At 40.3% G+C, this 15,777-nt stretch overlaps 1 pseudogene; it reads left to right on the top strand.

Annotated features, from left to right (window-relative positions):
- Positions 1 to 3,775: 3,775 nt before the first annotated feature.
- Positions 3,776 to 5,518, top strand: LOC121822276 (Ig heavy chain V-III region ABE-47N pseudogene; annotated as a pseudogene).
- Positions 5,519 to 15,777: the final 10,259 nt, after the last annotated feature.

Here is a 15,777-nt window from a genome sequence, read left to right as displayed (position 1 = left end):
AAGCCATGGTGGTCCAATAGAATACAGGAAGTTATTCTAATTTTTTGTATCTGTTGAGATTTGCTTTGTTACTGAGTATGGGGTCAATTTTAGAGAAGGTTCTATGGGATTCTGAGAAAAGGATATATTCTTTTCTGTTAAGGTAGAATGTTTTGTAAATATCTATTAAGTCCATTTGAGTCATAACATCTGTTAGGCTCCTTATTTCTCTGTTTAGTTTCAGTCTGACAGATCTGTACAGTGGTGAGAGTGGGGTGTTGAAGTCTCCCAATATTAATGTATGGGGTTTGATGTGTGTCTTAGAAAGTCACTGGTGTTGCAGGGGGAAGAACATTGGGGCAGGACATGGGTCTTATAGTTTGGTGGTTCCAATGGGGAGTTTTGGTGGGGGACCCTGTCCCCAGGTGTTTTTCCTGCTGGTCAGCACATCTCGGACCAATGAGAACAGGCAGATTCTTTTTCTCAGGAAGCCACTGTGGTCACAGAGGGATGGGTATTGTGGTAGGGCATGGGTGCTGTAGATATCAGGGTCTGATGCGGGTATTTTGGTGAGGAGGTTGCCTGCAGTTTTCCCCCAGGCAAGCAAATGGGGCAGAGATGGGTGGAGGTTCCTGGGGACTGCCTGTGTCCCACAGTCTAGGTCCTTGAGGCAGGACTCTCTGGGTTGGAGAAGAGTCACTCTGCTCTTGGTCCAATCCACGTCACAGTCTTATATAGTCTATGTAAACTTTTCAAAAGGACTGCTTGAAATAAAGTGGGGCTGATTCACAATGCCCTAGAGTACACCATACTTTGACCAGATCTTTCTTAGTGACCAGCACTATTGACATAATTCTTCATAAATAAAACAAAAAAAACAAGCTGTGGCAACACATTATCATATATATATTATATATATATATATATATAATATATATATATTATATATATCAGATATGTATAATTATATGATACATAATATTTCAGACATGTTAGAGACCGGGAATTTTGCTGGAGTAGTTGTGAATAAACTATAATATTATTTTGGCCAGTAAAATACAAATTAATCAACAATACCAGCACAAACAAAATCCCCTTTCAAAATTCAATTGGATTTACCTGACACATCAAATATTTTGTTGTAATTTGTCCCCATAGATTTGTAAGTGGTCACTTTGCCTTTCATAATAAATGTCATTTTACATATTTATTTATAGTTAAGTCTAATTCTGAATTGCTTTTGGTATTAGCAATCAAATTCCTTATTTTATTGTAAGAGATGTAGCTGGATGTCATGGTGTAGAGTCCTCAAGGTGTAGAAATTGCTACTTTGGCAACAAGCTGGACTGCTACTTAGTTAACATTGAGGCCAAAGCAGTGTGATTCCAGCTGGAAATATAAGAGCCTTCTTCATGTCATCAAGAGCACTTGGTGATCATTCCTCTGTTTCTAAAAATTGTATCATCTTTGTGTGTATGTGTCTTTGTGTCCTACAGCAGTCATAAGACTTCTCTAGAAGGAATCAAGATCTGACAGGGAGAAATTCAGGTAATTCCTAAAATGTATGTCAATTGCCTGGGAATGCTACAGAAGCAGAAATGACATAATTCAATGGGCTTCTTAAGTCACCATGAAGACACTTTATCTCACAGAAGGACAATTTCATCAGTTGGAAAACTGGAGTCTGACAATCTTTTACAATGGAGAGGCAATTTCAAGTCTTTTCATGCTGAGTTTTACCCCCATCAGTATGGAGTGTCATGTCCTAGGGAGAATGCAGGACTGGAGACATGGAACAACATCAGAGCACAGACCTAGGGTGGAGGCTCTATATTTCTCTCCACATTTTGGAACTCACAGACTTGGTTCCATTATTACTTTGAAAATGTTGAAAAATAGTGACCTGATATACAGGAGTGCTACACTCAACACAGCCCACATCAGACTGATGATAAATATAAAATTGTTCAAATTTTAGATTTTTTTCATAGGAAAATAATACTCTAGAGAATTTACATATCATGGTTTTTCAATACTGGGTATCACAAGTCATTTTATATGAAAGTACACTAAGCTACACACTTGAAACAAATATCTTCAATTTAATATGAGGATTCAACATTCAAAGATTGTTAGTCCTGATATTATGAAAAATTTATCATAATGACCTCTGTGGAGTAAATAATGCACAGAGTTGTGTGTGGTAAAAAGCACAATGAAATAAGACATTGAATTATATAACAAATATGTAATAATTAATAGGTAATTATTTAATCTTTTCCCAATAACTCAGGTTTTCCTCTTTTGTTTGCTCTAGGCAATCTGCTGTGTAGTGCTTTCATGACAAAACTCATTATACAGCGGCAGGAAATGCAAACAAAGCCTGTCCCTGCCCAGCTCCGGTATACTCCAGTTTGCCCATTCAATGTTTAGCACTGAACACACACCACTTACCAAGGTGTTGTGTATGAGAATAGATTTCCTTGTGGGTTTTAGATAAATAATTTTTGAGAATTTTCTTAACCCAAGTACTGTACACATTCAAGATACCCACTCAAATTCCTCCTATGTCCAATACTCACTCCCTCCCAAATTCATGAGTTCTTCAACTTAATAAATATTTTTACCTCTGTGAGTGTGTGTGTGTGTGTGTTTGTGTGTGTGTGTGTGTGTTTGTGTGTGTGTGTGTTTGTGTGTGTGTGTGTGTTTGTGTGTGTGATATACTGAGCCAGGTTATTGTTATGTATATGCACATGTGTTTAGAGCAGTGAACCTGGAATTGAATATCCCGTAAGGGAGCTTGTCCTTGATGAAAAAAGATTCTCCCTCCCTCAGCAGTCATTGATTACCTGTAGTTCCTCATTGAGGAGTGGGGAACTGACAGGTTTCCTCCTGTACTCGGGAGGTCTAATTTAGGCATCAATATTGTTGAAATTTCAGGGGTGCAACCTCCCAGTCTTGCACAGAAGATACAATCTCACAGTGGCATCCTGTCCTCTAGACCTTACAATCTTTCTGTCTTCTCCTCAGGTCTTTCCCTGAGCCTTCAGTATAGAATTTACATTGAAGAGGTATCAAGTGTAGTTGGCCATCCCAGGGTCACTTGTTCTCTGCATGTTTACCTGATATGGATCTCTGTAATAGTCTTCATCTACAATTAAAAACAAGAGCCTCATTAATGAGAGAGTAAGAGCTTTCATCTGAAGGTATAAAGATATGTTTTTAAAACACAGTCAGAAAACATATTTGTGTCTTGAAGGAGGGACACCATTGTAAGTCACAGTGTTTGTAGCTGGGTTGGTGTTTACCTTTCTGCTTGGATATTGTGCAGGCAGAGTACATTGTGTTGGAGTAACAAAAAAATCTGTTTGTACTTTAGGACTACTCCATGAGCTTGTGCCCATTCTTGACACTGCTCAGGTGTCTGAGAAGCTGATACTAGATAGCCCTGGGAATGTGGCGAAAACCCAAACCACTCTTCTGCTAAAGAAGGCATAGGGATGAAAAATTCTGAAAAGGCTGGGCAGTCTGGGATCAATGGAAAGCAAGAACTTTGAGGAGTAGGAGACCTATGTGCTAAGTAAGAGCAATGTCTAAATAGCACTTCGGAAAAAAAAAGACCATGGTGAACACTGCCTAAGACATGGGAAAGAGCAATGATAACAAGATGGCATGAGGAGGGAGGTCACAGGAAGGGAGTAGCCTGTAGGAGGGGAAGGAGGTAGATTACCTGGTGGTCCAGGGCAGGCAAATCTCTCAAGGTCCAGGTGGACCTTTGCTATGGAAAACAGTAGACATGACTGGTAGTGAGAGAAACGCAAGTTCTTGAATATCTGGAGAGCAGAAGGATATGGCATGGGAGGAAATAGGGTTACTAGGTGTTTCAGAGGGGTCACAGAAATACCGGCAGTACCTTTGTGATGGGGAAGAGCAGGTCTATATCGTAGATGGGGAAGATCAGCCCTGATGGAGCTAAATGGTAAACTCAGGTCTTCGAAGTGTGCTTTTATCATTATTAAAAAAATAATCTCAGATTGTACTTATATTTATATAATAGTTATTTTATTTTTTGTGGATCAGTCTTTGAGCTTTATGTGTGATATACTATACCATTGAGCTATGGCCTCAACCAATGTTGGTTAATTCCAGTTAATGAATGCATTTTTTTTTTAATTTACTGAACCTTATACAACAGTTCTTTCTTTTTTTGAGACGGGTTTCTCTGTGTAGCTTTGGATGATGCCTGGATCTCAGTCTGTAGACCAGGCTGGCCTTGAACTCCTAGTAATCTACCTGCCTCTGCCTCCCATGTGCTGGGATTAAAGGTGTGGGCCAACACTGCCTGACTAATATAAAATATAATATTTTCTAAATGTTTATATATTAGTTTTTCTGATCTTTATTTCCTATTAATTTAATAATTTATGAAAACACAGCGGTAATTTTTATAACTACACAGTACAATAAAGTAAGGCTGAAAACTTATATTTCTATGTAAAACCATAAATTCATACTAATAACTGTCATTTTTATGTGCCTTCTTTCTTTCATTTTCTCTGTTGACACACAGTTTCATATAGACCAAGTATAACTCAAACCTATGATTCTCCTGCTCCAACCTCTTGCATTGCATGAAATGATGGGAATGAACATGGGGCTTCAGGCATGACAAATATACTCTACCAACTAAACTACATGACTGGGGAAATAATTGATACTTTGATGTTATAAATGCCACTTAGATTCTGACTTCACCTCAGACAACTGAAGCATTATTCATCTTCTCTAAGGTTCCTGCCCCTAAGTTCATGATATAGCAGGAAAACATGCAAATAATTTTCTCCTCTGCTCATGAAAACCAGCCCTGACCCTACAACCCTGACAGAGGAACCCAACTCGGGGTTGACAAGTTCTCTCATTCAGTGTTAATCACTGAACACAGAACTTCCAGCATGGAGTTGAGACTGAGCTGGGTTTTCCTTCTTGCTCTTTTAAAAGGTGATTTACAGATAAGGAGAGATACTGGGTGTGTGAGTGGACATGAGTGTGAGGGTCAGTGGATATCTGTGAGAGCTTATTAACAGGATTTTCTGTTTTTTCAGGTATCCAGTGTGAGGTGCAGCTGGTGGAATCTGGGGGAGGCTTAGTGCGCCCTGGACAGTCCCTGAAACTCTCCTGTGCAGCCTCTGGATTCACATTCAGTAACTATTGGATGAACTGGGTCCGCCAGGCTCCAGGAGAGGGGCTGGAGTGGGTTGCACAAATTAGAAACAAAGCTTATAATTATGCAACACACTATGCGGAGTCTGTGAAAGGCAGATTCACCATCTCAAGAGATGATTCCAAAAGCAGCCTCTACCTGCAAATGAACAGCTTAAGAGCCGAAGACACCGCCATTTATTTCTGTACTAGTCACAGTGAGGGATCTTCAGTGAGAACCCAGACACAAACCTCCCTGCAGCGGTGCTCAGAACCAGCAGGGGGCGCAAAGCGCACACAGAGAGGAGGAGCAGTTCAGATCAGGAGCAGGAACACTTGATTGCTGTTTATGTGGTCACTGCTGTCGTTTTTTTCTACTCATTTCTCAGAATGTTCTCTACATTTATGGTTTGTGAAATCAGTTCTGCGTTTCTGAAGTTTTAAATATGTACATCACACAGTCTAACATGAACTATGTGTGGAAAATCACCTCTGATTGCAGAAATGACTGTGCTCAGGTCACCAGGATGAACTTCTTAGAAGGTCCTTAGCCTTTGTGAATTTTCTCCATCAGGACTTTCAGGGCAAAACCTCAGTGTTGTTCTGATTAGGACAGCGTTTCATACTGGGGGAGCCATGAGGGAGGTGAGGCCACACACACCAAAAGTTCTCAAGTCTTTCTGATTTCCCTGATATCCATACACATCAGGCACAGATCTGACCTGTTTGTATTCACAGTTGATTTTGTTACTAAATCTGTAACTTTCATCATCATATCTTTCATTGCATTTTGTTCATAACTTCTGGCCTTTGTTCAAAACATAGAAGGAAGCTACTGATTGTAAACTCAGCTGGTGCCTAAGGTGTAATTCTGTGGGAGGAGGGTGACTGGGGAAGGTTTTTGGTGAGTGAAAAATAAATAACAAAAATAAAATAAACAAAGAAACGTGACTGCTTCCAGGTATGGTGGAGGAGAAAGTTTATTATATACACGTGGAGAGCATAGCCAGAGGCAGGGCTTCTGGAGAGTCCAGAATGAAGATTACACTGTTCAGTGTCAGGAGGGAGGATGGAAAGGAGGGTGGAGAGAGGGGAACAGGATGCAGCAGCCAAGGAACACAAAGGAGAGAAAATAAGGAGCAGGTAACTAAAATAGTTGGATTACATAAGGAAGGGCAGCTGGGGAAGGGAAGCCCATCTCCTTTACTGGAGACATTTAGGGTAGAGTAGGATATGCCTGCAAGGATGACCCTGTAACAGCTAGGGACTGAGGGATGTAGGGAGAACTTGGCTGCTGGTGTCTGCTTTGATATGTTAAATAGAAACATCTGCCATTTTCCCAGGTTGATATCTAACACCCCAGCCTTTTTTTTCTTATAAATAAACGATAGTAATGACATGTAATCTTATCTATGACTAACTATTTCATGCTGTCACAGGAATGTCACTGGTGAGTGGGGCCCAAGGAAGCTGGAGTGCTGGCCCAGTCTGGGAAGAGCAGACTGTTTCACTTGCTGACCAGTCTCTACAGCATCTTCTGGATCAGGGGCATTGCAGACAGCATTTGGAGCAGTTTGTAAGGCTGGACCACCTGGTGCTGGCTACCTTGAAGCTTTCTGGAATGCAGATTTTGAGGGAACACCTAGAGCTGGCTAGTTGCTGGAGCAGTCAGCAATTAATTTGAAATCTGGTGTGGCCAATTGCCAAGGGACCAGCCCTCAGCAGGTCATGTACTGAAGAACTGTGGGGTCAGCACAACTGCACACACACCCGAGATTTTCCTGAGGGCCAAATCTTAGTTCTTCATTTTATTTTTGTCTTTCTGCCATTCCTACACTGTTCTCTCTGTTCTGTTCTTTACCCTGCTCTTTTGCTCTACTTCTTACTAATTGATCTCCTTCTACAAGTTCTCTGAAGTTTTCCTTCTACATCTTCCTTTCTTGATGTTTCCCTCCTATTAGTATTATTTATTCTTATCTGGGACATCTGCCACGTGCACTGCACTGATGTTCCCCAGGTCTCAGCTGCCAATGTCTGATTGTTGCCACTTGCACTGGCTCTGGTGTCCCCTGTTGTTGGTGGCTCCTGTATCTTCTGAAGCTGCTCAGAATGCCAAACTCACAGTGACTTCTAAGTTCTGGATGTGAACCCCAGGTCCTGTCCAAGCTTGAGGGAATACTCTATTATAACTTTCTATTTTACCTAAGTCTTATTTTACCCTAATATAGCTAAGACTACAAAAATGTTTTTATGCTTGAAACTTATTCTATCCTTATATATGTAAGCCTACACAATATCCTTATGCCTAAAACTCATTCTACCTTAATATACCTAAGCCTACATCACTGTGTGTTGTCAGCAGTAAGTTTGCTGCCTTAATTTTAAATGCCCTTTTTTGTCCCATCCCAGTTAAGTTGTTTGTGTGAAATGTGCAGTTGGGTTCACGAGGGTGCTGGGCATCAGTTCCCCTGTGGTTTATCCTGTTTGGAAAACAGTGTCCGGCTTGCCTCCAGATACAGAGTAACCATTCCTTGACTCCTGCTGTTGGAGGGGTATATAAGCCCATGTTGGTAGTAATAAAGAGAGCTGCTTCCCTGACTAACTGAAACTGGGTGTCTAGAGTGCTGTTTAACCTCTGTGACCCTCGCCAGATTTCGTGCTCCAGCTGGGGGGCCCACGGCAGCTGTGACTTACTTCTACTATCATTTTTAAACCTAAATTTAGGAGAGATTTGAGAGAGCAGATAAAAAGAGAGAAACGTAGAAAGAGATACAAGCTGCAACCTCACTTGGACATAATTCAGCCACTTTACTTTCACTCCTGAGAATAAAATATTGTCATTTTTATTTTTCAGTTCCTCGCCAGCAGGCCTCCTTGTTCCCATGATGCCCCCTCTTTCCTTTTGCCACATTCCTGGTCCCTGATTGGGTGCCATTTGTGGAGGGCCCACCCCCACCTTTTACCCCAGGGTACGTTTGAGGAGTGAGGGACAAGAGATTTATATAGAAATATAGAGGGGATAGAGAAAGACAGAAACACAGGATAACTTTGGGTGGGCCTGGATCCTTATTTACCAGTAAAGAAATTTATTCAAAGGGGCTTTTTATAACAATTCCAAGGAGTGAGGAAAGGAGCCCCCCTTGCTAGATACAATCAAGTGCAGAAGACCCTTCCAATCACCTGGTACCCAGGCCCGTGGTGCAATCATTCACTTATGGAGTCCTGCTGGGTAAAGAAATCTCAGATATCACTAGGAAACCTCTGTGGGCAAAAACTGGCATAAGAAATATTTCATCACTAACCTGTTCTAGCAAGAAAGGCACATCAGCTAGTAATCACCAGCCTATCTTTGTGATTATCCCTTGACCTCAATGAGTCCCTTGCTCAACTATTGAAAGTGTGCCTTTCTAAACTTTAAATTGTCCAACAAGATTTTTTACATCAAAACCATTCATTAAAAACATCATGACCATCCACACCTCTAAATTCTTTCTAAGGGTAGTGGTTGAATCATTATTCTGCTCTAGCAGAATTATGCTTGAAAAAGTGAATCACAGTTATTGTAAGTACCAGTAACACTGCTTCATGACGAGTTAGAAAACCCCTTAGAGTTTTGATACCACTCGTAGATTGTGAGAGACTTAGTGTCCACAAGGGCAATAAGCAGAACTATGATTAATAACAGCAAGAGTTCCTCAGAGATCTCAGTTTTTGGAACTCTACCTCCCCAAGGTAAACTCAATCTGATTATGCTAACTGCTGAGCCATTTTCCTTGAGTTCCAAAGCTCCTTGCTATTCCTCTCACATGGCCCCTGACAGTACATAGACTAGGGAGAAAAGGTAAAGTTAAGGAGTTTAGGGGAAACTTTTATCTGGGATAACAATTGAATCTTTTAGGTCCATGGTCCTGGTTTGAGGGAGGGGAGTTCCAAGACTTGGGGAGAGGAGGAAGAGATTCCACCCTCAGGAATAATGAAAACATGCAGGTGGAGAAAAGGTTGTTGATTGACAGAATTTAGCTGGAGCTCATTTGGCGTGCTAGAGATGGATCCAAATTAATAAACTCAAGGTTACAGTATTTTTTAAGTTCATAAAAAGAGAAAAAAGTTTTAAATATGTTAGCATTACCACTGTTTGTAATATGTATTGAAATCCACATTGTGCAAAAGTCAATAGACTCACACTTTTGAGTCATAGTAAAGGATTGGCAACATAAAAGTAACTCTATATTAAAAGCATGAACACTCTTTACTCTATCCAGAGACGGGGTTTCTATAGAATGAACAGATGTTTTTAACACAATCAGAAGTAACGAGGCACTGAATTTCTGTCTCCATCTATTCTTGTCTCTGTTTTTCCTCAGCCTCATGCCCTACTCAGCTTCCCCAGTAGGCACGTTGGCTGGCTCCAACATTAGAGTATACAATATATTGGGTACACAATATATCACCACACATAGGCCATGGACCTACAGGAAAACCAAAATCTATTGTTCTGCTAAGGGTGATTAGCAGTAAAAATGAGTCCTAAGTACAATCTGCTATATCCACAGACCAGTGTCTAGCTCAGCTATCATCAGAGAAAACAGAAATAAATATACAGACAACATACACATACAGACAATGTAAAGAGAGTAAGAGACCTTAGAACCCTCAATCCTAAATGGGATGTTTTCATCAAATCTTTCCCCTCAGGGCTCCAAGATCTATGCAGAAGAGGTGTCAGAAAAATTGTGAAAGTAAGTGGGGATGGAAAACATCATCAAAAGAGTGTTTTGCACACAAAACAGAAGACACAGGTACAAGCTGTATGAGGGCTACTTCAGAAAAGAGGAGGGAACAAAAGCCCCAATCCCTAATACAAGCTATCTCTAAATGCTGCTAACCAAGGAAAAATAATTACTTCCAATAAACTCACAGTGAGTATACAAACCACACTAAGTGCAGGCCCCATGCCCAGCAGTAAATTGCCAGTTCAGAACAAACTCATTGATATTACTGGAGATGTTTTGTCTTATAATGCTTTATTGAGGATTTTTTGAACCTTATTTGTCTCTTTCTTATCTATTATGGTTTCTGATTTTGTGTTTTCATGGGTTTTGGTTGTATGTGTATGTATTTGTGTGTGTGTGTGTGTGTGTGTGTGTGTGTGTGTGTGTGTTTGATTGAACAAATATCCATGTTCTAGCCCTAGCAAGCAGCAGAACTTGGCACTATTTGTTACCTGGTTCTGACTTTAGAATCAAGGACAGAAGAAAGCTATTATGGAACCTTTCTCAGAGACTAAGGAAAGCTGCTAAGGCCAGACCTGTGCCAGACACTGAGGGAAGCTGTGAAGTTGAAGCCTGGATTCCTGTGGAGACCCCCAGATGTTGGAGGTGTGAGAAATGTGGGATACTGCTTTCTGAGGAAAACTGCTAACAGGGAGTGTAAACAGCCCAAGAGAAAGAAGTGTGTTGCATTCAAGAGAGCTGAAAAGAGGTGGAGATCTGAAGAGTGCTTTGCCATCAAACATGGAGATGCAGAGTTTAGAGTTTACAAACTGGTTATTATCTTGCTTTGGTTCAGGATTTCTTCACTATGCTCCATTCCTTACATTTTTTGAATGGAAATGAATATCCCACACTATTATATGTTGGAAGTATATGATCTGTACTTTTTATTTTGAATTTATTGGGAATTACAGATAAGAGATTGCATGAATCTCCCAAGAGACTTTGAACTTTGGATTATTCAACATTGTTGAGACTATGGTAGACTACAGGGACTTTTGAAGTTGGACTGAACACATTTTTGCATTATGATATGCTTATAGGCCTTTGGGAGCTGGGGAGTGGAATGTGTTGGTTTAAAATACAATGGCCCCCAAAGAGAGTAGTGACACTATTATGAGGTGTGCTCTTGTTGGAATAGTTGTTGAAGAAAGTATGTCACTCTGCAGGAGAGCTTTGAGGTCTCATATATGCTCAATATACTGCCTAGTCCACTTCCTGTTGCTTTCTGATGAAGATGTAGCCTACACCATGTCTGCTTACATGCCACTAGGTTCCCCACCATGACAATAATGGACTGAACCTCTGAACTGGAATCAAATCACCACAGTTAACTGTTTTCTTTGTAAGAGTTGCCATGGCCATGCTGTCTCTTAACAGCAATAGATTCCCCAACTAAGACATCAATGTTTTGACAATATATGACTTTGAGCCCCCAGAAGTGTTGCAGGGAAAACTTAAAGTAATGAAATTGATGATATGAGTGATTTAATAGCAAACTTTCATAGGAAATACTAAGTTACATAAAGTAGAATTTAGCTAAAGGAACACTGGATGACTGTACAGTAAGTAATAGAGTGACTGGCTGGTTAGCAAAGTTTGTAGCAAAACTCAAGTTTGTAGTTGTTTGAAAACTACCTCTGTAAATGTTTTTTTAAACCCTTACTGACCTCCAATTAGGCTCCATTTGCACAACAAAAGGATGTAACTTTGATTTATAAACAGCTATTGCACTCTTTCCTTAATTAAAGAATATCCTCTATAGTGTGGTTCTAGAGACCACTGTGGATGACACCATCATTAAGTTCTTTTCAGTATAATTCCAGGTGGGCAATACAATACTAGGTAACAGTTATTGGAAAGGAATAATACAGGTGTACTTAAATAAGGATTCTGGCCATATCTCTGCTGTGTAAATCTCCAATATTCCCAGGTGGCCAGACTTACTATGTCTGTTTAAATTGTTCAAAGTGTAACCTGGGACTTGAGAGAGATTTAAGGATGGCTTTATGTATGGATTGTATAAGCTTCAGGTCTATATAAGGTGGTCAATGTTCCTGTCTGAGAGCCTGGAATTCTTTTGTGCATTAGCCAGAACTAGGTATGTGGTATTATTAAAATGAGTTTCCCTTCATTATTCTCTAAGTGAGGAGTGATTTCTTGGTTGAAAGTCAGGAGCTAGACAGTGAGATATTGCAAGACTAAAGTTTATTAATGGCCAGGCCATATTTTCAGTCTTGCATAGTGGGAGAATAAAAACAATCCAAAGTCAAGACAGAGTTGTATCTCTGTACTATGCAAGCAAGTGATTAAAAGTGGAATTTTCCAGTTATTTTTATGATCATGGGAAAGGTACATTGTTGTGTGAGTTTATTCCATTCAGCCAATGACTTTTGGTGTGTCTGGCCTGATGGGTGTGGTTTTCTCTGAGTACATAACTGGTTAAAACTGAGGAGGGGGCATACACTCTCTCACTCAGGTGGTGAGGACCAGATCAGGTGGCATGGAGCAGCTTATGGTTGGTTCCCATCTCCCCTGGGTAGAACGGCTGGATTCAGCAAATGGATCAGTGGCAGCATCTATCTGTGAGTCTGTATCCCCATTGAATCTGCTCAATAAATTAATATTAGAGCTCAGTGATTTGTCACATTAGGAAATTTTATGGGTTTATGGCCAGACAATTAACATACTGCAATATTTTATGGTCAGTAAATTCTCAGAACAAGGAAAACAATTTATAATGTGTAACTCACAAGATTATTGAGGAAGAACTAGGCAAAAAGTTGACTTCTAGCTAAGAACTTGATTAAAAGCTAACATTGTTTAACTGAAAAGAAAACGGAGTCAGTTGTCCTTTAACATTTCTCACTCCTGTTAGGGGATCTCTAAATCATTAGAGATAATCATCTCCAATAGGAATTGGTCCCAAGTGTTTTTAGTGGCTCCTCAGGACCAATTGTTTAACATTATTGAGTCACTGATTTACACATTTTATATTTGCTTTCAGAAGACATGGTCCACAAATGAAGGTCAGGAAAATAAGTAATGTGCAGCCCAGGAAAATGTGTTAGGTAGGGCAATTAACCAATAAGGACACATACCAATTTTGACTGTTTGAATGTTACTATTTTCTGTCCTTAATTTTTAACTAGACTTAAACTTTTTCTGACTATTTCCAAATGATTAGCATAAAGACAATATTGTTTTCCAAGAGCTATGTAAAGTCTCCTGTTGCATGAGGAGGACATGTTCCCTTGTGTTCTGCAGTTAAAGCTCTGCCAGGGAGTCCATGGAGGAAGCCAGATGACCAACAGGTGTTTACAGCTCTGATCGATTCTGATCAACCTATTGACTCAGTTTGATAACTAGTACCAAATGTAGCATTGTTCAGCTCTACGAAGCCTCCTATCCCAGACCTTATCACTCAGGGAAACACTTGGCCTGCTCTGGCTGAACAAGTTTAGTGAAGAAGTCTCAACTGTCTTCAGCCTCCTTATGAATGGTGATACATTTTAGCAATCATATGAACTAGGATGCTGAAAGGAGAAGGCTCCTTAAATATGAAGGGATCCTAAAATCCTCAAATTGATGGCACCCAGATAGGTCTTGTCATCTAGGTAAGGCATGAATGATGCAAGAGCCAACAGTAATTAGCAGAAGCAAGAGGACCAAAGGCACTGTAATGGCTGACATCAGTTACTATCTAGGTGGAGCCTGGAAATGGACAGAGCATCAGTCAATTATTTCAGGTCCCCAATTCTCATGTCTCTTTGAGTACAGCCAGATTATATTCCTGAATGATCTGCATAGAAATAATAATTTTCTCTTAAAGCCATATAGCACTTCTTTGGTTTTGCATAAATCCAGGCCAAGTATCTTATATTGTAGAACTATTTTTGTTAATGGATCTACCAGGTGTAAAATCTGGGCCAATATTCCTTGTATTCTAGAGGGCATTAGAGGTAGCCATTTGTTCCCTGTGTGAGGGAGTTTCCATTCAACTTAGCAATTAAGCCTGTTAAGGGTGGGGGCCAAAGAGCAACATATTCTCCCCTATAACTCCGCCAGCTGAAAATGGGGCATCAGTTTTCAGGACCAAGGAAGGTGAAGAGGCTACAAAGACTGGAATTTCTGCTATGATGTGAGGAGGTCACCATCAGTTTTGCATTTGTGAAGTGCTCAAGTAGTGTAAGATTTTCAGGAATATGGGTTATTACAGAGGCTTCTATTGAAGATCACAATGGCCATGCCTTGCTGTGAAGACCATGCTGCCCACACCTGGAGACTTTGGAGGGGACAACGGAGGATAGTTTTAGAGTGCTGCTTGTACTGTGAGCCACATTCACTGAATTTTCAGAGAGACTCGAGGCAAAGGGAAGCAGCACACAATGGGGACAATTCACAGCAAACCCACCACTGAAACTGCATTAATTATCCATCTCTACCTTTATGTCTTGTAGTGTGGTCTGGCTCTTCCTGTTTCTGCCACTGCTAAGTCATCTGCCTGAGAATACGCCACAGCTTTTGGAAGACTGAATATGGTATTTTGCTTCACCAACTGTGTGGAATGAACAACCCCTTTCACTTTAACATGAGTCAGCTTGGGAAGCCCTCTTTGGAAGTGACTCAGAGATGACACCTAAGTCAGAGCCAACTCTGTATTCCATTAGTCACCTTTAGCCATGTTTATAAATTACAGCAGAAACTTAGGTAATACAACACTGCAGCATGGGCTGCTGCATTAGTCTTAAAGAAGAGATGAGTATCTGGGGCCGGGAAGGGCAGACCAAAGCATCCTGACTTCTGTTCCTGTCATTGTGTAAGAATAAAATATCTTCATAGATTTTTTTTTACCCAGTTCCACAGGAAATAATTCCTCTTGAACAGTAGAAGCCAAGTCTCTGCTCTGGTAGGTTGTGTCCTCTGGGATGCCTATAATCTTTTGTGAAAAATGTGATTATTAAATCCTCCTAATTGGCTGATGACAGTACCCAAATACCAATATTCCTGTTTTCACTTTGAGTTTGGGGGTTGGCTTTGTCTGCAGATGACTTACAGGGTCTGATCATTCTTAACCATGTGCACACTAACCCCTGATTCAGGTACAGTGGCAGAATTAAGCCCAGGTACATGCATAGGCAGTGTTTCTTTTTGTGCTGTGTTTGTATTTTAAACAGCAATAGTACTTACTGGTCACTTAGGGAGGTTATATCATCTACTGGGAAAAAGATCAAATGAACATATTAGGATGGGAGTACAATATTTAGTTTAATTCTCAAAAACATTTACCATTAGCATTTACTGTTTAGCATCACGTCCAAGAACCTGTTCTCTTCACCTTATCTCTGAGTGCTGAAGACATGCTAATATTATGGTGAGAGACACAGTGAAAGAATGTCAGTAGAAGCTGATACAAAAGACTTCCATGCTCTCTGAGCTTAAGGCCTGTTATGTTACTTCACAGCTACTATTTATGACGTTTATAGCAAATGCATCAAGGTCTCTGAAAATCTTTGGTTGCCATTATGTGCCCTGAGATCATAAGAACACTGAGCTTGGGGAAATTATATTCAGAAGGAGAAGAGAGCTGTCTGAGTACACAGCCAGCATCTTCCATCAACAAAGATGCATGACAAAGGGAACATCCTGTCCATGTTAAGACTTTACATGTAAATATGCAATGTGTCCATGATACAAAAGATGGATTGGTAAACATATGGAATTACAGCTCAAACTGTTTTCAATTCTGGCTCCTTCTCAACTCTGAAAATATTTTCAAGAAATGTGAACTGATCTCTAAGTAGTAGATTGTGGTTCCACATTTTAC

The sequence above is a fragment of the Peromyscus maniculatus genome, chromosome 14 (assembly GCF_049852395.1).
Source record: "Peromyscus maniculatus bairdii isolate BWxNUB_F1_BW_parent chromosome 14, HU_Pman_BW_mat_3.1, whole genome shotgun sequence".
Lineage (NCBI taxonomy): Eukaryota > Metazoa > Chordata > Mammalia > Rodentia > Cricetidae > Peromyscus > Peromyscus maniculatus.
Note: the sequence above shows the minus strand (reverse complement) of the source record. Positions and strands in the feature narration are given on the sequence as shown.